Source organism: Trichechus manatus, unplaced genomic scaffold (assembly GCF_000243295.1).
Source record: "Trichechus manatus latirostris isolate Lorelei unplaced genomic scaffold, TriManLat1.0 scaffold00026, whole genome shotgun sequence".
Classification (NCBI taxonomy): domain Eukaryota; kingdom Metazoa; phylum Chordata; class Mammalia; order Sirenia; family Trichechidae; genus Trichechus; species Trichechus manatus.
In genome coordinates, this window is record NW_004443962.1 from 12,992,375 (window position 1) to 13,015,145 (window position 22,771).

General features: G+C 40.0%; 1 protein-coding gene and 1 pseudogene across 3 annotated transcripts in view; one reads left to right on the forward strand and one right to left on the reverse strand.

Moving 5' to 3' along the window:
* The window catches only part of GSK3B (glycogen synthase kinase 3 beta), a 301,800-nt gene that overhangs the window by 92,268 nt on the left and 186,761 nt on the right, over positions 1-22,771 (forward strand). The gene's annotated exons all lie outside the window — the stretch shown is intronic.
* Positions 7,694-18,026, reverse strand: LOC101349612 (PDZ domain-containing protein 11-like; annotated as a pseudogene).

Consider the following 22,771-nt stretch of genomic DNA (forward strand, 5'->3'; position numbering starts at 1 on the left):
CTCTCTCCCTTTCTCTCACAATATCAAGCCTCTTTTTGTATCACAGTATCATACCCTATCACAGCATCAACCACACTCTCTCCATAAAGAAAGGAAGAGTAGTGGTTTTACCTCATGCTCTAACTGGTTGTATTATATTCTGTAGTATGGATATACCCTAAATTGAGTCATTATTCTATTGTAAGCCATTGAGCCCCCTCCCCCCGATCAAACAGTACATACATGTGCTTTCTTGGAATAGATTTCTAAAAGTGGAATTTCAAGGTCAAAGAGTAGGAGAGCATTTTAAATTTTGATACAAGCTGCCTCCTGATTAGGTTTTATGAATTTAAATGCAAATTATTTTTGTATGAGACTGCCCATTTCCCATGTAGTCTTTGGATATTAGGAGTATTTTAATGTTATTTAATTATATAAGTGAAAAATATCTTAATTTGTAACATCTTTTGACTATATATATGTCTTCTTTTGCATATTGCCTGTTTATGTCATGAATTCTTTCTGCCCCTGTTAGGGTGTGTGTTTTCCTTACTCATTTGTTAACAATCTGTGTTAACGATTGTATTAGTTATCTATTGCTGTGTAACAGATTATTCAAAAAAACTTTATGGCATAAAACAACCATTTATTATGTTACTGCTTCTGTGGATTAAGAATTCAGTTGCAGTTTAGCTGGGAACCCCTAGTTCAGGGTCTCTCACATGGCAATCAAAGTGTGAGCTGGGACTGTAACCTCATCTGAAGGCTTGACTAGAAGCGACTGTTTGCTTCCTAGCTTTCTTATGTGGTTGTTGGCAGGCTTTGGTTTCTTGCCATGTGGACCTCTTCTCATACCCTTACGGCTGGCTTCCCCCAGAGTGAGTGATCCAGGAGAGAGAGAGCAAGCCCAAGACACCCAAGACAGAAGCTACAGTCTTTTTATAACCCAGTCTCCGAGGGTCTAGGAGATTATACAAGGGTGTGAATATCAGGACGTGAACATCATTGGAGGTCATCCTAGAAGCTGCCTCCATCTGTCATTATTTCAAACTGAGAAAAAAGAAAAAAAAAAAAATACCTTGAGTTTGTCTTTTGGCTTTGCTTATGATGGCTTTTGGTCTTCAGTTGTTGATTTGTGGCCTTGGTGTTATGCTAAGAAACAGCCTGCCCTATGTTTTTTGTTTTCCTCTTGATACTTATTTTCACATATTTTAAAAATCTGTTTAGAATAGTATTTTAGTATGTTGTGTGAATTAGTGATTTAATTTAAGTTTTTCTTTAAATGGTAAGTAATTTGTCTCAGAAACCATTTTTGTAAAATTCATCCTCTTTCCACTGTTGGGCAAAAGCCATTTTTAAAATCATATGTTACATTATCACATAGGCATTGGATTTTTTTCTGGATTCCTTATTTTCCATTGATTTCTCCATTTTGACACTTACGTAACACTTAATCATGAGAACTAATAGTACATTTTGACTATCTCTTGTTTTTTTCTTTAAAAGCTAATTGCTTTATCTCTTCTGTTTGTTCTTTTTAGATAAACTTTAGAATAAATATATCAAATCTCATTCTGTGATGCCTCACACTCAACCCCAACAAAACAGAACAAACAAACTTTGGGTTTAGTTTAAAATTGTGTAAAATTTGCAAATTAGTTTAAAGAAGTATGTATATACTGTATTTTTATGCAAATAACACGCATGTTACACATTTTTCCCAATCACGCAACATGGCCTCCTGTAGCTGTTTTCATAAGCGTGCTGTGTGTGCATTATATATATGGGTGTGTTATTTATGTGGGAGCATTATTTGCGAAAAATATGGTATTTACAGCATCTAGTTTTCTTATCTGGAAACATGGTAGTTTATTTAGTCAAGTTTTTTTTTTTTAATTGTACTTTAGATGAAGGTTTACAGAATAGACTAGCTTCTCATCAAATAGTTAGTACACATTGTTTTATGACGTTGGTTAACAGCCCCATGACATGTCAACACTCTCTCTTCTTGACCTCGGACTCCCTACCACCAGCTTTCCTGTCCCCTCCTTCCTTCTAGTCCCTGCCCCTGGGCTGGTGCGCACATTCAATCTTGCCTCATTTCATGGGCCTGTCTAATCTTTGGCCAAAGGGTGAACCCCAGGAGTAACCTCACCACTGAGCTAAAAGGATGTCCAGGGGCCACACTCTTGAGATTTCTCCAGTCTCTGTCAGGCCAGTAAGTCTGTTTTTTTTTTTTTTTGTGAGTTAGAATTTTGTTCTACATTTTTCTCCAGCTCTGTCCAGGATCCTCCACTGTGATGCCTGTCAGTTGGTGGTAGCTGGACACCATCCGGCTGCACTCGACTCAGTCTGGTGGAGGCCATGGAAGTTGTGGTCTGTTAGTCCCTTGGACTAATCTTTCTCTTGTGTCTTTAGTTTTCCTCATTCTCCCTTACTCCAAAAGGGGTGAGACCAGTGCAGTACCTTAGATGACCACTCACAGGCTTTTAAGACCCCAGACGCTTACTCACCAAAGTAGAATGTAGAACATTTTCTTTATAAACTATGTAATGCCAATTAAGCTAGATGTTTCGAGAGACCATGGTCCCCATAGCCCTCAGCCCGGCGGTTCGGTTCCTCAGGGAGTTTGGATGTGTCTATGGAGCTTCCATGACCTTGCCCTGAACAAGTTGTGCTGGCTTACCCAGTATTGTGTACTATCTTACCTTTCACCAAAGGTACCACTTTTCTCTCGTCTATTTAGCGTTTTTCCATCTCTACCTCTCCCATCCCTCGTAACCATCAAAGATTGTTTCTTTTTGTGTGTAAACCTTTTCATGAGTTTTTATAGTAGTGGTCTCATACAATGTGTGTCCTTTTGTGATTGACTTATTTCAATCAGCATAATGCCCTCCAGATTCATCCATGTTGTGAGATGCTTTGCAGATTCATCATTGTTCTTTACCGTTGTGTAGTACTCCATTGTGTGTATGTACCATAGTTGGTTTATCCATTCATCTGTTGATGGGCATCTAGGTTGTTTCCATCTTTTTACTATTGTGAACAATGCTGCAGTGAACATAGGTGTGCATATGTCTATTCGTGTGACAGCTCTTATTTCTCTAGGAGTGGGATTGCTGGATCATATAGTATTTCTATTTCCAGCTTTCTAAGGAAGCACCATATCGTTTTCCAAAACGGTTGTACCATTTTGCATTCCCACCAGCAGTGCATAAGTAGTCAAGTTTCTTAATATGAAGTTTTATAGTTTTATTTATATAGGCCTTAAACTTTTCTTACTTAGTTTTATCTGGAGATATTCAGTAATTTTTTTGTTGCTTTTGTGAATGAAATAAAAAATTTTTGTTTGCTGCTAATATTTAAAGAAAGTTATGAATTTTTATTTCCTTTATATTTCAGTTACTAAACTCTTGTTATTACAGTTGATTGCCTTAGATTTTCTAGATAAGCAGTCGTATCAGTTGCAAGAAAGAAGAGTTTGTATTTTTCCTTATTTTCTTTTTCTTGTCTTACTGCATTCACTAGGCCCTCCAGAACAGTGGTTAAATGATCATAACTGTTATAATTCTTCCTTGTCTTATTTTAAAATTTAATGTACTGTTTAGACTGCAGTGGAGCCCTGGTGGTGCTGTGGTTAGGCGTTCGGCTGCTAACCCAAAAGGTCAGCAGTTCGAATCCACCAGCTGCTCCTTGGATACCCTATGGGGCAGTTCCGCTCTTTCCTGTAGGGTCGCTATGAGTCGGAATTGACTCGTGGGCAACAAATTTTTGGTTTAGACTGCAACAATTCCTAAATCTTTTAAAGGAAAGTGATTTTTTCTTTAGTCTTTTAATTTAGCACTGGAAAGTGGATAAAAACTTTTAATAGGTATTGGTGAGGAAGAAGTCTTCTTCTGTGTATGTAAGTTTTTTTTTAGCCATTGAATAGGAAGGAGTCTCCTTTGCCCTACCCTCCAATTTGTTTTTAAACCTGGGGCATCTTCTGGAAGCATTTAATATGCTGATGCCCTTCAATATATGCTGCTTTCCTGAAGATTATATGTCCACTATGACTTTCCTAGTTTACCAAAACCCCAGCACTTATTAGTAAACTAGAGTGATTTTTTTTCTAATCCTAGATTAGCAGTTTTTATTAGGATTAGATGTTAATTTCCATATAGAAGATCTTTTTTTTTCTCCTTTGACCTAAATGTAATAAATTATATAAATATTACAATATTCATTCTTGCTTTCCTTAAATAAGTCTTGTTTGTTCCTGACGTTTTATTCTTCAGTACATTTTTTGTGTAAAATCTTGATTTTTGGGGGGGAGGGGTATGCTATCTTTGTCATGTTTTGTTTTTAGGGTTCTACTAGCCTTGTAAAATGATTTGGGAAGGCTTTTACCTCTTTCTGGATTTTGGAATAGTTTTATGAAATTATAAAGGTATATTTTTAAAATGCATTTGGCTCCATTTTTGTGGATAAAACTTCGATAGTGTTTTTCAGTTCTTTTATAGCTTTTGGCCCATTTAAGCTTTCTACTTCTTGAGACAAATGTGATAACGTGTTTTCTTAGAAAATCATTCTTTTATTCTAGTTTTCTACATTTATTGGCATGAAGTTATACATAGTATAATTCACTTACAATTTTTGTAAAGTTGCCTCTGTGTGATACTGTTCTCCTTTCAATTCCTAATTTTGTGCGTTGGTGCTTTGTTTTAGTTTTCTTAGTCAGACTTGCTTTGTTTTAGTCATCTTCTCTTTTTAAGGAACCTCCTCTTAGTTTATTTAGCAGTTCCGCTTTCCTTCTAATTCTTCAGTATCTTTCATCATTACTCCTAATTAAGCAGGTTGTAAACACAGAAGATGTTGAAAGTGTTTTCATTAAAGAATGAAAATATATGCCTGTGTAATTGAGCTGTAGAAATTTGAAAACCAATTCACATTGGGTGGCAAAGGGTAGACCACAATAACATCTACGATTGTCCTCACTGGAAATTGAAACACTCTTCATAGATCGTGTATCGCAGAGAGAAACAAGTAATCTGGCCAAAAATAAAAGGGAATGAGTCAGGAAAATAAGATTGAATTAAAGGAAGCCATGGCCTTGGCTTGCAAGAAATTGTGTACTGGATATTGTATTTTTATGTGTGTTTATTTTCAGGGCAAGATAGGGATAATCCATTGTTAAGGTAACAAAATGGTATCCTTAATGTTACTATGATTTTGTTCTTTTTTCATGTTTTGATATGGGAGGTGTACTGGGTCAATAATAGTGGTTTAAGAACAGCAGATACCTGAAGAAACTTGCTGTTTATACCATACTAGATTTTTTGAGTATTTATTGATTTAATAGATATAGATTTGTCTAATCCGATTTGAAAGTAATAATGCCCTTATTAGGCTTTTAGAGTTTAAAAAATTGCTTTCACATATATAAATCATTTGATTCTTGTTACTTCTTATTTTGACATAATTTCACACTTAAAGGTGGCAAGTAGTACCAGGAATTCCCATATAGCCTTCATCCAGATTTCTCAAATGTTAATATGTACCACACTTGTTTTACTGTTTTCTCTCTTTCCATTCATTTTTTTTTCGAGAAATGTTTGAGTGCAATTTTTAAGCATGATGCCAATTTATCCTTCAGTTATTCAGTGTTTGTTTTCTGAAAACAAGAGCATTCTCTTACATAACCACAGAGTAATTATAAAATTCAAGAAATTAACATTTCTACAGTACTATTATTTATATACAGACCTTATTGAAGTATCTCCAGTTGCCCCAATAATATCCTTTATAAGCAAAAGAAGATCTAGGTCATGTATTTTATTGTCATATATCTTTAATCTCATATACCAGGAACAGTTCCTCAGACATTGTCTCTCATGACATTCTCCTTTTTGAACAATATAGGCCAGTTATTTGGGTTTGCCTAATGTTTCCTCATAATTAGATTCAGAATATTCATTTTTGGCAGCAATACCATAAAATGATTTTTTTTTTAATTTTAAATTGTGACAAAATATATATAATAAAGAATTTACCGTTTCAGTGATATTGATTGCATTCTGCATATTGTGTGACTATCAACCTTATTTATTTCAAAAGTTTTGTTCATCATCCCAACAGAAATTCAGTACCCCTTAAACAATAACTCCTTGTGTGGAAAATCAAATCCCACTTCTTTGACACTAAATGTATGTTGATCAGTCCAAATCAGCTTATTATCAGTTCTGTTCCCCTTTGTTCCACTTCTGTTCTGACACCAGCTGCACACTGAGCACTTCTTCCTCTGACTCTAATCACTTGGAGTTAGACTAGATTTCACAAGTTAATGGACACAGTCCTCCAGAATGTCAAGTCTGCCCAAGACTTCAGATGCCAGCTGTGAGCTTGGCAGTTCCCACGAAACCCTCACTTCTGTCCTTCTGGCTGCAAGTTCAGGTTTTCCCACTACCCTTTAGGGTGCCAACCGAAAGCTTAGGGCAGGGACCAGGACTCACCTGATGTCTGATCTGCTAGCTTCCACTGCTCCCTTGGGTTCGGTAATTCGCTGGAATGACTCACAGAACTCAGGAAAGTGCTATGCTTACAGTTACAGTTTTATTATAGCAAAAAGGACACAAATGAAGAGACACATAGGGCTACGGCTAGGAGGGCTCCCCACATGGAACTTCCATGTCCCAAAAAAGGGACTTGTTACCTTCCCATGAGCACTGATGCCTGTCACCAACCGGGAAGCCTATGGAGCTTTCATATCCAGAGCCTTTATTGGGCCTGAGGTGGGCTGATATCATGAGGTAGATCTTTCTGGCCTATCCAGCTCTGACCTGAGAGATCTCATTAGCATAAACCCTTAGATGTGGTCTGGAGGCCCTGTCAAATCACTGGGGAAATTCCAGGGTTTTAGAGGTTATGTCTCAGGCACCAAGGACAAAGACCAAATCCTTTGGGTAAAGGTAGTCCATACTACTCATTTCCTACTCCCCCTAGCCCCTGATAACCACTATTAAACTTTTGTCTCTCTGCATTTGCCTATTTAGATAGCTCATGTAAGTGGGATCACAGAATATTTGTCCTTTTGTATCTGACTTATTACACTTAGTATAGTGTTTTTAAGGTTTAGCCATGTCATAAATGTATCAGAACTTCATTTCTCTTTATGGCTGAATAATATTCCATTGTATGTGTATACCATCTTTTGTTTATTCACTGATAGATTGATGGACATTTGGATTATTTGCACCTTTTGGCTATTGTGAATAATGCTGCAGTGAACGTTGGCGTACAAGTATCTGTTTGAGTCCCTGTGTTCAAGTCTTTTGGGTATATACAGAGGAGTGGAATTGCTGGTTCATATGGTAATTCTGTGTTTAGCTTTTTGAGGAACTGCCAAACTGTTTTCCACAGTGGCTGTACCATTTTACATTCTCACCAGCAATATGAGAGTTCCAATTCATATCCTCTCTAATACTTGTTATTTTCTGTTTTTTTAATTTTTTAATTTAAAGAATAGGCATCCTAGTGGGTGTGAAGTGGTGTCTCATTGTGGTTTTGATTTGCATTTCCCTAATGACTAATGACATTGAGCATCTTTTCACGTGCTTAATGGCCATTTGTGTATCTTTTTTGGAGAAATGTCTATTCAGATCCTTTGCCCATTTTAAAATTGCATTGTCTACCCTTTTGTTGTTGAGTTCTAGGAGTTCTTTATGTATTTTTTGGATATTAAACCCTTATCAGATATATGGTTACCAAATATTTTCTCCCATTCTGTAGGTCATGTGTTTGTTCTCTTGATAAAGTCCTTTGATGTGTGAATTTTTTTTTGTTTTTAAACCCTCAGCATTGCGATTTATTTTTTTGGGGGAGTGGATAGGAAGAAAAAGGGGGAAAAGCAAGCTCTCCTACTGGATTGTCTCTGAAGTATATGAGACCTCTTTTATAGTACAAGGATGGGATGAGATGGCCAGTCAAATTAGATGGAATGCTCCCAGGATTCTTTTTCTACTAATTTCTATATTCTAATCAAAATGATATGGCATATGTGTAAGTGTCTGGCGCATGGTATTCAATAAATGTTGGTTGCCTTTTTTAGCAGGGTTCCCTACATGCTAGGTTATACCTAAACATCATCATCCTTCTCCTCCTTTCAGGGAGTGAAGTTACCTAGAAAACTAAGTAACTAAAAGTATAGTAGAGTTTGGATAATGCAGCTGACTAGCTGGCTCAGTGGAGGGCCTCACTGTCTCCCTACCCTCCCACTCTACTATTCCAGGAAGAAGCTGTGAGTAGAATTTTCCCAAGTAGCTTCCCTGGGGCCTAGCCAGCCTGTCCGGGCAGATTGCACTTGGAAGGCTGTGGACTGCAACTCTCTAGTGCACAGTCCTCCCTTTTTGGCAATGATAATTGTAGGGAAAGAAGCAGATGTGCATGCTGATTTCACAGGATGTCTTCAGGATCTCAACAGCCTTGCTGTGCTTGTTGCCCGCTGGAAACACCAGGTTTTGCGCCGCGTGACTCCTCTCAGCCAATAAACGAGAGACTGACGTGGGAGATCAGAAAGGTGCTTTTATTTCTTGGCTGCTGCCAAGACTGCTCAGCGAGGGTGAGAGGAAGGTTACTTTTATGGGGTTTACAAGCTGGAAGTTCATACAAGTTAGTTACATCAGCAACATTCTTACTCGTACTACGCAGGAGCAATAGGGTTTACATATAACTTCATGCATCGCATGTTCAGAAAATGGCGGTTAAACTCCACCCATAGGCAGGGAAGTCACTATGTATGAGGTACTTATGAGCTAAAAGTTTTTCCAGAATGTCAACATGGCGCCTAAACTGGTTTCCGTGCACTACTTAAGGAAAGGGGAGCCAGAATGTTAATGTAAAGCTATGGGGTATGTCAAGCAAGAGAACCAGGATGTTAATGTAAAGCTGCATACAGGGTGTGGCGTTCCAAGCCAGCTGCTTGAGGCACTGGAGTTTTCCACAGCGTGAGGACCTCTGTCTTATTCCCTCATTGGTCCCTCATTCAGGACCAGTGTCCATTCTGAACTATATAGCCTGACTTGGAATAGTTTGGCGTGTTCTTGGGGGTGTGTGGCAAGTATTGGACATAGGCTTGAACAGTTGGCCTTTTTAATCAGGATATGCAGGCAGGGATACATTGCATGCAACAGCAGGAGCGTATACCTGTGATCAGTATTAATACTATAAAAGCAACCAATGATTTTAACTATACTGGGTTGGGTAACCATGATGTCAGCCAGCTAAAATCAGGACCTGAAGGCATCATTAATTGTTCGGCAATCGCACGATCTCGTGGTTGTCTAACTAATGAACTCAACTTTTCTTGATCCTTTTCGGTCTGTCAGATGCACTGACTAAAGAACAGCAGCTAGCACTGATATATATATATATATACATATATATATATATATATACAGACTCCTCTGTAAGAAGCTGACATTAGATCTAAGGCAACCTGATTTTGTAGAATCATGGTTTCAGTGGAGTCTACTTTAGACTGCAACGTCTGGGTCAAGCTTTTGGTGGTACTGGCTACTGTCTCAAGTGACAGAGATACATTTTTAATGAACTGGTACAGGATTTAATGTCATCATACTTTTTCTCAACCCCAAGCATTGGGAGTAGCACCCTCTGTGCCTTTTCCCAAGCATTCTTAGTAATAACTATAGTTTCTTTTTTAAAACTATGGATGCTCCTGTGGAATATAGAATCTCTTTTAGGGGGAGTAAATGTATGCCTCCTGTCCATATCCAGACCAGCGTACATGTACCAGTATGATTAGCTGGCCATGTCTTATAGGCTGAATGCCCACACAACCAATAAAGTTCTTGATGTCTTAATGAGTAGGCTCTAGGGGGAGATTGGAAGACTGCTTTTACAATGCTTTGATTGGTTACATTGTGCCCTAATTTTTCTAACATAACTGTGCTAGTGCTGTCCCATTCAAAAGAGATGTTAGTATTGAATTTAGTCCATGTTTGGTTAGCATAGACCCAGGTAGTACTGCACCATGGCCACAGACCTAATGTTGAGGTATTACGGGGAACATGGCACTGTATGCTCCAAACTGCTGGATAGTCAGACCTCCCAGTGGTATATTGGACTCTGTCTAAGGTTTTGTTTTTGTTTATTTAATTGCGCCCCCTTTTCTTTTAGCCAGTAAGTTGGATGGAGGGGTACAGGGATTATGAGTAACATTTGCCCTATATGCGAAGGGGAGTGTGAACAAATCCAGCAGTTGTTAGCCCGTGCTGTATGGTTTACAACTGCCTGGTGTAACCTGTTAAGAGCATTGAAATCCCATCCAGCATTTACACATAGGGTGACTCCTAGGAATAACCACAACACCCTGTTCATGGTTGATTCTGCTCACTCAAAGGTCTACAGCAATCTAACCTGTTCAAGTCGAGTATACAGGTATAGGAGACAGAGTACTAACACCAAGGTTATTAGCAGTGTTAACAGTCTTTGGGGGATGTTACCTATGTAGGAGAGTGTTGAGAAAACAAGTACTTAAGATCCTCAACTGGCTCACAAGTCCAGTTCTAACAGTTCTAACGAGTTTGTCCCTTGACATCCGGTGGGGTGGTTTTCTTTAGAGTACGGTGGACTTAAGCTTTGAGCCCGTTGGGTTTGACAGCTGTTGGGGTAGCCAGGAGGACTTCAAAGGGGCCAGTCCACTTCTGCTGAAAGGGGTTGGGTTTCCACGCCTTGAGAAGGGCCCAGTCACCAGGCTGGAATGGATGGAGGGGCACCTCTGGCTCAAGTGGGCTCCTCAGGTGAGCGTATCTGTGGAGAGAAGACAGAGTCACCCAAAGAGACTGCAAGTGTTTAGTAACTTGAACATCTCCAATCCTGTGGAGGGAGGGAGGTTGGTCATTATTGAGGCAAGCTACGTTGGTCATATTGGGGTTCCCTAATAAATGGCGCCCATATAATAGCTCAAATGGACTAAGTTTTAGTTTGCCTCTGGGGCAGACTAAACTCTTAAGAGGGCCGTAGACCGTGCCTTTGTCCATACCAGCTTGGTCTCTTGGCACAGCTTTGCTAGGTGTCTGATCAGAGTCTGGTTAGCCAGCTTTACTTTACCACTGGATTGGGGTCTCCAGGCTGTGTGTAAGTTCCAATTAATGTCCAGGGTGTTTTCCACTGACTGCACCACCAAGGCCACAAAATGGGCCCATTGTCGCTGCCAGTGGAGATGGGAAGCCCGAATCGAGGGATGATTTCGTTCAGGAGGTACTTCAGAACCTCGGTGGCCTTTTCAGTCCTGCAAGGAAAAGCTTCAACCCAGTTGGTGAAGGTGTTGATAAAGACTAGCAAATTATTTGTAATTCCTGGGAGCTTGAGGCATCTCAGTGAAATCCACCTGGCAGTTGTCTTTAGGCATTTCCCCAGTTCACTGAACCGCTGGGGGTGCTTCAGCAGTGGTATTGGGATTATTTTTCGTGCAAGTGGGGCAGCTCTTTAACACTGCTGAAATAGCAGCGTGGACCTTTGGTCCAATTAAATGTCTCTTAACCCAATCATATGGTCCATCGTGTGCATAATGGGCGGACTGGTGGGCTCTCTGTAGGGTAGGGTGCCTGAGGTTTGATGGAATAAATATCTTTCCATGGGGGTTGTACAGCTATCTATCTTTGTTTAGAGTGTGCCCCCCCCACCCCCCGGTCTTGGCAATGTCTTTATTTTGTTGGGAATAGTCCAGGTGGAGGTCAGGTGGCAGTAACTTAAATGGGGAATTAGCTGGGTTACTAAGATAGGTTTCTGCTGGATTGTAGCTTTCTTTGCTGCTGCATCTACTTTGTAATTACCCTTGACCACCGTAGTGTCCCGTTTTCTGATGCCCTCTACAGTGTACTACTGCTACTTGTGTGGATAAGAGATTGGCTTGTAAAAGTTGCAAGATCTCTTGAGAATATTTAATGTCCTTACCGCCTGCTGTTAGGAGCCCTCTTTCCTTCCATATTGCCCTGTGTGCATGCAATACTCCAAATATGTGCTTGGAATCAGTATAAATAGTTGCTTGCTTACCTTTGGTAATTCTGAGGGCCTGCAGCGTGCTAATGAGCTAGGCCTTTTGGGCAGAGGTACCTGGGGGAAGCACATTAGCCTCTAGAACCTCCTCTGAAGTGACCACCACATATCCAGCTTTCCTTTCTCCTTGTTGTACTTAACTGCTTCCATCAGTGAACAGTTCAAGGTCTGGGTTTTGGAGTGGCTGGTCAGTGAGACATACACCAGATCAATGGTCTTTACACATTTTCCTTTTCTTGCTTTGGCAAGGTGGGCAGTAGGGTGGCCGGGTTTAAACCGACGATTTCTTGTAGGGTGATGGCTGGGTCGTCTAACAGCACCGCTCGGTACTGGGCCATTCGCCCTGGGGAGATCCAGTGTGACCCTCTCTGCTCTAAGTTGGTCAGAACCGAGTGGGGCATGGTCACCTAGACAGGTTGGCCAAGGGTGAGTTTCTCAGCTTCCTTGATGATTAATGCTGCTGCCACTACTGCCTGAAGGCACACTGGCCATTCTCCGTTGACTACGTCTAGCTGCTTTGAGAAGTATGCTTCCAAGTCCCAAGAGTCTGGATCAGTACCCTGGCTGCCACTCTGGCTGACTCATATACAAATAGGTCAAAAGGTTTATTCGTATCGGGTAGTCCTAAGGCTGGGACCTCTATCGACTTTGTTTTAATGGTATCAAAAGCCTGTTGCTCCTTCCCGGTCCATTCTAAGGGGTCTGTGTCTTTTCCCTCTAAGGCTTGGCATAAAGGCTTGGCAATAAATCCAAAATTTGGGATCTAGATGTGGCAAAAACTAGCCATTCCCAAAAAACCTCGGCGCTGTCTCCAGTTGGTAGGGGCTCCCAATCTGCAATCTGCAGATAGCATCTTTTCAGGCGGGGAGGAGTTCTCATTCTTCCTGTCTGATTTTAAAACCCAGATAAATCACCTCCTTTTGGTTGACTTGAGCTTTTCTTCTGAGACCCAATACCCTGCATTTTGTAGAAACTTCAAAACCTCTATGGTATTGTGGAGGCAGTCGTACTCACTACAGCTGGCGATGAGTAAATCATCACATACTGGAGGGGTATACCATTGGTCAGGGTCAGTTTTCTCAGTTCCTTAGCTAGGGTGGACCTGAAAAGAGTGGGGCTGTTTTTAAACCCCTGGAGAAGTACATGCTAGCAGAGTTGTTGCTTTTGTCCATTGTCTTGGTGCTCCCATTCGAAAGTGAAGATTTCCTGGCTTTTTTCTTCCATTCGGATGCAGAAGAATGCATCCTTCAGATCCAGTACAGTGAATCTGGAAAAATTGGGCAACAAGATTGATAACAGGGTATAAGGGCTGGGGACCACTGAGTAGACAGTCACGGTTACCTTATTGGCTGCTCACAGATCCTGGACAAATTGATATTCCCCATTCTTCTTCTTTACAGGCAGGATGGGAGTATTGAACTGTGACTAGCACGCCCTCAGGAGCCCGTGATCAAGATACCTGATAATGATTTCTCCCAGAGCCTCTTGGGCATCCACTTGGATAGGGTGTTGCTTAAGTCAGGGGGAAGGGGGTACTAGGCCAGGTAGGAGCTCGATCACCACCGGGGGAATGTTTTTGGTGCATCCTGACACCTTATTGGCCCATACCCATGGGACCACTGTGTCCTTGATATCTGGCCCTACCGATCCTTCTGTGCTATAATTGGTGGGTGACTCAGCCGTAAGGGCCATCTGCAGTCGGCCATCCATTCTCTGGTGGTACTTACATCTGCATGATCCCTTTATCAAAAGAAATTTTAGCTTGCAGTTTGCACAGGTCTCTTAACAGCAAGGGAATGGGACTGTCAGGCATGTAGAGAAAAGAATGTGTTGAGAACAGGTTTGAGGTTGGAGGAAGGGAGGGTTCTCCCTCTTACCCGAGACTCCCACGACTGACAGTTTGCTTTATTGGGGCCATCTTTTTCTGTGTCAGGAAAGAGTGTGTTTCTCTTGTGTCCACTAGAAACCATACAGATCCCCCCCTACCTTTGTTATAACCAGAGGCTCAGGTGGGGACTCACCTCCGGTCCTCCTCAGTCTGAGTCTTCCCCCACTGGCATCATGGGGCACTGGGCAGACCCAGGCTCTTTCTGCATCTGGGTAGGAATTTAGGGCATTCTGTCTTCCTGTGTCCTCTCTCCTCGCACAAGGCGCACTGGTCTCAGGGTTCGAGGCTTCTCACTTAACTCTCCTCAGGGGCCCTCCTCTTCTTGGGCCACCGGGAGATGGGTCACTTCCCCACAAGGCAGTGGCCAGGAATCCGGCCTGTCTCTTCTGTTAGGTGATGTTTCCGTTTTCCTGTTTCCAGTCCTGACTGGAATATACCTGGTAGGCAAGCTCAGCAAGCTGTGAGATCCCCAACTTCACACCTCCCTCTAGTTTCTGGAGTTTTCTCTGTATGTCCGGGGCACTCTGCCTGATGAAAATCATAATCACCATACAAGCCTTTTCAGGAGTCCCAGGGTCTGTGTCTGAACTGTCTGAAAGCCTCATAAATTCTTCAGAAACTTAGAGAAATCTTCGATTGGTTCTTGTTTGATCCCATATATTTTGCTAAGGTTTTTTTGTTTAGGCACCCCTTTCTTCAACCCTTCTAAAAGGCACTCCCTATTGGAACCCCTGTGGGGCAGTTCTGCTCTGTCCTATAGGGTTGCTATGAGTTGAAACTGACTTGATGACACCTAAGAACAACAATAATAAACAAGACAGGTCTGTCCCTTGACCGTAATCTGATCCCAGCCAGGGTCCCCCGTGGGGAAAGTCTCTGCCCCTGGCTTATTTACTGCCTGCACTTTGTGGCACCTGTCGGCCTTGGCCCTTGCCTTTTCTAGGGCCATGCACTTTTCATCTGTGGTCAGGAGCACATCTGGCAGCACTTGACAGTCTGTCCAATTAGGGTTAAGAGTGCGGAAGATGAAGGCAAAAACATCCTGCATTCTCTTAGGATCTTCCCAATACCCAGGGCAATGGTTTTTCCAGTTATAGAGATCACTTATTGAGAAAGGTTGGTGGACCCAGATCATGCCGGTGTCTCCTGCTGGGACTTGTCAGAGGGGGTGCATGTCTCTCGCTTGGCTGTGCTGTGGCTCTCCCGAGAATCAGTTGCCTTCATGTTACTTTTGTTCTCTCTAGTCACCGAATTGGGGCACCCAAAAGCCATTTTGCTCCGCATATGGGGCGGTGAGTCTGGCGCTGGGGTGGAGGGGTTTGGGAGGGGTGTACAAAGATTGAGGGGAGCTTAACAGTGGAGGCTGTCACTGATGCGGCAGCTCTGTTGGGTATAGGCAGGGCATAGGGAGGGGGTGGTCCAGGTGCCGAAGTGGAAGGCAGGGGCAACAAAGATTCTTTCTTGAGGTCAGAGGGGAGGACTGATGGTCATAATCTGTCAGCCCTCTTCTAGACTAGAATTTTATATTTCTTCTGCAATCCCTTGTCCTGATACAGAGTCATAAAGGCTTCCACATAATACTTTTCATGCCACTTTCCCTCACAACTACAGAAAACATCTAACTGAAGGATGGTATCATAATTTAGGGACCGGTTCTCTGGCCTTTCCTCTCCATCTGCCAGTTTATATTGTGGCCAGGTAGTGTTGCAAAGGAAAAATTTTTTTTTTTTCATGGGGCTTGGCCTGAAATATTTCCAGTTCTTAAGGATGCATCCTAAGGGGCTGCAATCGGGGATCCCTTGAATGTTCTCCATTCTCCAGACACACGCATCTCACACACTCACACAACTCAATTTGGTATACCACCTTAAGAACAGATACCTAGAGTCTTTAATGCCCTCAACAGTCAATTCTTCCCGCTTCTTGGGACTCTTCTAAGGCCTTAACTAGGAATTACCCTGTTATTTACCAAATAACCCCAGATGCTTAGAGCCTTTAATGCCCTCAATGATCAGTTCCTCCCGCTTCTTGGGACTCTTCTAAGGCCTTATCTAGGAATCACCCTGCTACTTAAATCGAATAATCCAGATATGTTTTGTGTCTCCCACAGAGTTACTGTTGAGTCCAAGGTGGATCAGCTTCCAGGGCTTGTCCACAGTCTCTGGGAGAAATCTCCTGGTGACACCAGACATTGGGGCTGGTCTATTGTCCAATCCGTCTCTAGAACGAGCAGATGACTACTGGCTGGCTCACTGGAAATGTTGCCAGGTGGAAACCCCAGGTTTTGCTCAGTGCAACTCGTCTCAGCCAATAAACGAGAGACTGAGGTGGGAGATCAGGAAGGCACGTTTATTTCATTGTGCAAGGAAAGGAAACATTTGGGGCTGCTGCCACCAAGAGTACTCAGCGAGGGTGAGAGGGAAGGTTACCTTTATGGAACCTACGAACAGGAAGTTCATACAAGTTTCATCAGAAACATTCTTAATCATACTACGCAGACACAATGGGGTTTACATGCTCAGTATCTTGGACAGCCACATCATTCACAGTAGGACTTGGTTCCCTTCCTGAAATCCTGCTCGATGTGCATCACAGTCAGGAATCACCTGGGAGGCTACTATGCCTAGTCAGGAAGCCTTTCCTCCTCAGATTTTAAATCCAACTGAGCTCCATGCAGCTTCTTTAATGTGATGATTTGAGGCAGCAGCTGGGTCAACTCATTGTAGTTTGGATGATCTGCCCTCTCATGAGGAGGATTCTGTGCTGGAAGGTTCTCATAGGCAAGGAGGAAAACCACCAGGTAGTCATCATAGGGAATTGTGCTGTCCATTTTCAGCAAAGCCCCGTAATCAGGCCTCAGCCAACTTGGACTCTGCTTGCCGCCAATCCTAAAAAGTTTTAATTTTGATGAAGTTCAAGTTATTTTTTCTTTTGTTGCTCATGCTTTTGGTGTTGTATCTAAGAATCTGTTGTCAAAAACAAGGCCTTGAAGCTTTACTCCTATGTTTTCTTCTAAGAGTTTTAGCATTTTAGCTCATATATTTAGGTTATTGATCCATTTCAGGTTGATTTTTGTATATGGTGTGACATAATGGACCAGCTTTATTATTTTGTATATGGAGATCCAGTTTTCCCAGCACCATTGGTAAAGACACTATTCTTTTCCCATTGAACGGACTTGATACCTTGTTGAAAATCATTTGGCCATACATGTATGGGTTTATTTCTGGACTCTCAATTCTATTCCATTGGATTATATGTCCTTATACTAGTACCACGTTATTTTGATTACTATAGCTTTAGAGTAACTTTGAAATTTGAAAGTGTGAGTCCTCATACTTTGTTCTTAAGTTTTCAATATTGCTTTGACTGATTAGGGTCTTTTGCAATTCCATATGCATTTGAGAATTAACTTTTCCATTTCTGCCAAAAAAGCTGTTGAAGTTTTTCCAGGGATTGCTTTGAATCTGTGGATCTTTTTGGGTAATATTGACATCTTAGCACCATTAAGTCTAATCCATGAACACAGGATATCTTTCCACATATTTACATCTCCTTTAATTTCTTTCAGTAATGTTTTATTGATTTCAGTGTATAAGTCTTTTACCTCCTTGATTAAATTTATTTCTACGCATTTTATTCTTTTAGGTTCTATTGTAAATGGAATTGTCTTATTAATTTCCCTTTTAAATCATTCATTGCTAGTATATTGAAACTCAACTGATTTTTTTTGTGTTGATCTTGTACCCTGTAACTTTGCTGAATTCATTTATTATCTCTTGTAGCTTTCTTGTATATTCTTTTAGATTTTTTATATATATAGGATCATGTCATCTGTGAATAAACATTGTTTTATTTCTTCCTTTCTGACTTGGATGCCTTTTATTTCTTTTTTTTGCCCAACTGCTCTTGCTAGAACTTCCAGTACAATGTTGAATAGCAGTGGTGAAAGCAGACATCCTTGGCTTATTTCTGATCGTAGGGGGAAAGCGTTCAGTCTTTCACCATTGAGTATGATGTTAGCTGTGGGTTTTTCATAAATGCTCTTTATCATATTGAGGAATTTTTCTTCTGTTCTTAATTTGCTGAGTGTTTTTTAATCATGAAAGGTGTGTTGGATTTTGTCAGATGCCTTTAGTGCATCAATTGAGATGACGTGGTTCTTTTCCTTCAGTTTCATTAATATGGTATATTACTTTGATTGATTTTCTTATGTTGAACCACTCTTGCATTCCTAGGATGAATCCCACTTGGTCGAGGTATATAATTCTTTTAATATGCTGTTTTATTCAGTTTGCTAGTATTTTGTTGATGATTTTTGCATCAGTATTCATAAAGGATATTGATCTGTAGTTTTCTTCCTTTGTGGTATCTTTTTCTGATTTTGGTGTCAGGGTAGTGCTGGCCTCATAGAATGTGTTAGGAAGTATCCCCCCACTTCTGTTTTTTGGATTGGTGTTAATTCTATAAATGTTTGGTAGAATTCAACAGCAAAACCATCTGTACTTTTCTTTGCTGGGAGGTTTTTTGATTATTGATTCGATCTCTTTGTTACAGGTCTGTTGAGGTTTTTTATTTCTTCTTGAGTCAGTTTGGGTAGTTTATGTGTTTATAGGAATTTGTCCATTTCATTTAGGTTATCTAGTTTGTTGGTGTACAATTGTTCATAGTATTGTTATAATCCTTTTAATCTCTGTAAGATTGAATGTCCTCACATTTTTTTCTGATTTTAGTTTTTGTACCTTCTTTCCTTTTTTCTTTGCTAGTCTATCTAAAGCTTTCCTGATTTTATTGATCTTTTTAAACAACCAACTTTTGTTTTTGTTGATTCGCTCTGTTGTTTTTCTCTTCTGTATTTCATTTATCTGTTTTCTAATCTTTACTGTTTCCTTTTTTAAGGTAGTTTTGGACTTAGTTTGCTCTTTTTTTCTCGCCTTCTTAATTCCTCAAGTTTTAAAGTTAGGTTATTGATTTGATTTTTTTTTTTTTTAAACGTAGGTATTTACAGCTATAAATTCCCCTTTTACCACTGCCTTCACTACATCCCATACATTTTGATACACTGTCTTGGAAACCCTACGGGACAGTTCTACTCTGTCCTGTAGAGGGGTCACTATGAGTCGGAATCCACTTGACAGCAACGGGTTTTGTTGCTTTCATTTTAATTCTTCTGAGTTGGAATCGACTTGATGGCAATGAGTTGGTAAGTATCTTCTAATTTCCCTTGTAATTTTTTTCTTTGACACATTGGTAGTTTAATAGTGTATTGTTTAATACGCACAGATTATTTAATTTTCCAGTTTCCTTTCTGATATTAATTTCTAGTTTCATTCCATTGTGCTTGAAGAAGATACTTCTTATGCTTTCCATCTTTTAAAATTTATTGAAACTTATTTTGTGACCTAACATAGTGTAGGTTGTGCATTCATTAGGTGATGCTTCCTGGATATGTTAGTTTTATAAACTTTTGCCTATTTTCCCTTTATTTCTTTGAGATAAGGCTTGCAAGCATAACTGTGGCTTTCCTGTGTGATAGTTAAGAAGCATTGATGGGTTTGTTTTGCTTTTTCTGTGTCAGGTTTGGAAAACCAGAGGTTTCCCATGTAACCTAATGGAGAGGCACCTGCAACGAATTCTCTATTTTGTTCTTACATTGTCGTACCACAGATTGTTGGCACCAGAATGCCACTTACCTTTTTGTAACTTATATTACCAAATCATATTTCTCAAAATCCATATTACCAACTAGAAATTTAAACACGCTCATTTAATAAGCATGCATTCCAATACTGAAAACACATGCCATCAAAAAAAAATTTTTGTTGTTGTGCTTTAGGTGAAAGTTTACAGAGAAAATTAGTTTTTCATTAAACAGTTAATACACAGATTGTTTTGTGACATTGGTTGCCAACCCTGTGTCAACATCCCCCCCCCCCCATTCCCCATTTCCATTCGTCCAGTTTTCCTGTCCTTTACTGCCTTCTTGTCTTTGCTTTTGGGCTGGTGTATCCATTTAGTCTCGTATACATGATTGAGCCACGGAGTACATTCCTCACGTGTGTCATTGTTTTATATATTAAAAAAACAAACAAACCTGTTGCTGTCGAGTCGATTCTGACTCATAGTGACCCTATAGGACAGAGTAGAACTGCCCCATAGGGTTTCTAAGGAGTGACTGGTAGATTCGAACTGCTGACCTTCTGGTTCACTGCTGACCTTTTGGTTCGCAGCTGAGCTCTTAACCACCAGGGCTTCTTGTTTGTTTTATAGACCTGTCTAATCTTTAGCCGAAGGGTGAGCTTCAAGAGTGTCTTCAGTACTGAATCAAAATGGTGTCTAGGGGCCATACTCTCAGGGTTTCTCCAGTCCCTGTCAGACCATTAAGTCTGGTCTTTTTTGTGTGTGTGAATTTAAATTTCGTCTGTATTTTCTCCTGCTCTGTCCAGGGCCCTCTATTGTGATCCGTGTCAGAGCAGTTGGTGGTAGTAGCCAGACACCGTTTAGTTGTTTTAGGCTCAGTTTGGTGGAGGATGTGGTAGTTGTGGTTAGTTCTTTGGACTAATCTTTCCCTTGTGTCTTTGGTTTTTCTTCATTCTCTTTTACTCCAGATGGGGTGGGACCAGTAGATGCATCTTAGATGGCTGCTCATAAGCTTTTCTTTAAGACCCCAGACACCACTCATGACAGTTGGATGTAAAACGTTTTCTTTGTAAACTACATTATGCCAGTTGAGCTAGATGTCCCCTGAGACCACGGTCCCCAGCCCTCAGTGCAGTAGCTTAGTCCATCAGGGAGTTTGGATGTGTCTATGAAGCTATGACTTTGCCTTGGTTAAGTTGTGCTGACTTTCCCAGTATTGTGTACTGTCTTTCTCTTCACCGCCCCCCCCCCCAAAAAAAAAGTTTTAAAAATTAAAATTTGGTAACAAAAGGGTTAAAGTATTTGTCTTATATTAATAAAGCCACCTCTGCTCTCTTTTGACTTCTGTTTGCCTGGAATGAATGAATGAATAAATTAATTAAACAAATATATATTTGTTCTTTTACCTTCAACTTACTGTGTCTTTGGATGTAAAATGGGTCTTCTGTAGATAGCATATAGTTGGATTATGCTTTCTTATCCAACTGCCAATCTCTGTCTTTTGTTTGGAGAGTTTACTCTATTTAAATTCAAGGTAATTACCAGTAAGGAAGGACTTATTTCTGACATTTTGCTATTTGTTTTCTGTGTGTCTCATACCTTTTTTGTTCTACATTTTTCTTCTTCATTTCTTCCAATACTCCCTACTTTTGTGTATAGTTGACTTTATGTAGTGAACCATTTTGATTCCCTTCTGTTTTCCTTTGTGTGTATATATTTTAGATTTTTCTTTTTGTAGTTACCATGGGGTTTGTATTTAATGTGCTAAGCTTCTATCAACCTCTTTTAAATTGATAACAAATTCAATTACGTAGAAAAACTGTTCTTATATTGTTCCACTCCCCCATCATGGTAATGTTGTCACAAATTACATCTTTATACATTGTGTGCTTAGTAACATGAGTTTATAATTATTTTTATGCATTTTTCTTTTAAATCATGTAGGAAATACAACTGGAGTTACAACACAGAAAATAACCATAAAACTGACCCTTTATTTACCCATGAAATTACCTTTACTGAAAATTTTTTTTTTGTTTGGCTTTGGGTTATTGTTTAGTGTCCTTTCTTTTCAACCTGAAAAACCATTTTAACATTTCTTGTAGGGTAGGTGTTGTGCTAATGAGCTCCTTCAGCTTTTGTTTATCTGGGATTATCTTAATTTCATATTCATTTTTGAAGGACCATTTGCTGGATATAGAATTCTTGGTTGACAGTTCTTTTCTTTCAGCACTTTAAGTGTGTCCATCATACTGCCTTCTGGTCTCCATGGCTTCTGAGGAGAAATCGGCATTTCATCTTACTGAGGATCCCTTGTATATGACAATTCACTTCTCTCTTGCTGCTTTCTAGGTTATCTTTGGTTTTACAGAGTTTGATTATGAAGTATTTTGGTGTGGATTATGTTGGGTTTATTTACTTGGAGTTAGTTGGGTGTCTTGGATGTATAGATTCATGTCTTTCATCAAATTTGGGAAGTTTATGGCCATTATTTCTTCAAATATTTCTGCCTCTTTCTCTCTTCTCCTCCTGGGACTCTCATAATGTGTATGTTGGTCTACTTGATGGTGTCTCACAAGTCCCTTAGGCTCTGTTTACTTTTCTTCATTTCCTTTTTCTTTTTTCTCCTCTGACTTGATAATTTCAACATTTCTATCTTCAAGATCCTGGATTCTTCTTCAGCCAGCTCAGATCAGATCTGCTGCTGAATATCTCCAGTGAATTTTTTGTTTCAGTTTATTACTTTTCATTTCCTCTATTTCTGTGTGGTTGTTAAAATTTTTTATCTTTTTTTGATATTATTGTTTTATTTTTATTTAAATAGTGTTTTATTTCCTGATATTCTGTAGTTCCTGGTCCATGTTTTATTTTAACTCTTTGAGCATATTTAATACTGTTGTTTTCACCCATTGCTGTTTAGTCAATTCTGACTCATAGCAGCCCTATAAGACAGAGTAGAAATACCTCATAGAGTTTCCAAGGAGCAGCCAGTGGATTCAAATTGCTGACCTTTTGGTTAACAGCCGAGTTCTTAACCACTGCACTACCAGCATATTTAATACTATTTTAAAGTCTTTATCTAATAAATTCATGATCTAAGCTTTCATAGGGACAGATTTTGTCATTTTTATTTTGTTCTTTTCAGTGAGCCATCACTTCCTGTTTTTTTTTAATCCCTTGTGATTTTTGTTGTTGTTGTTGTTGTTGAAT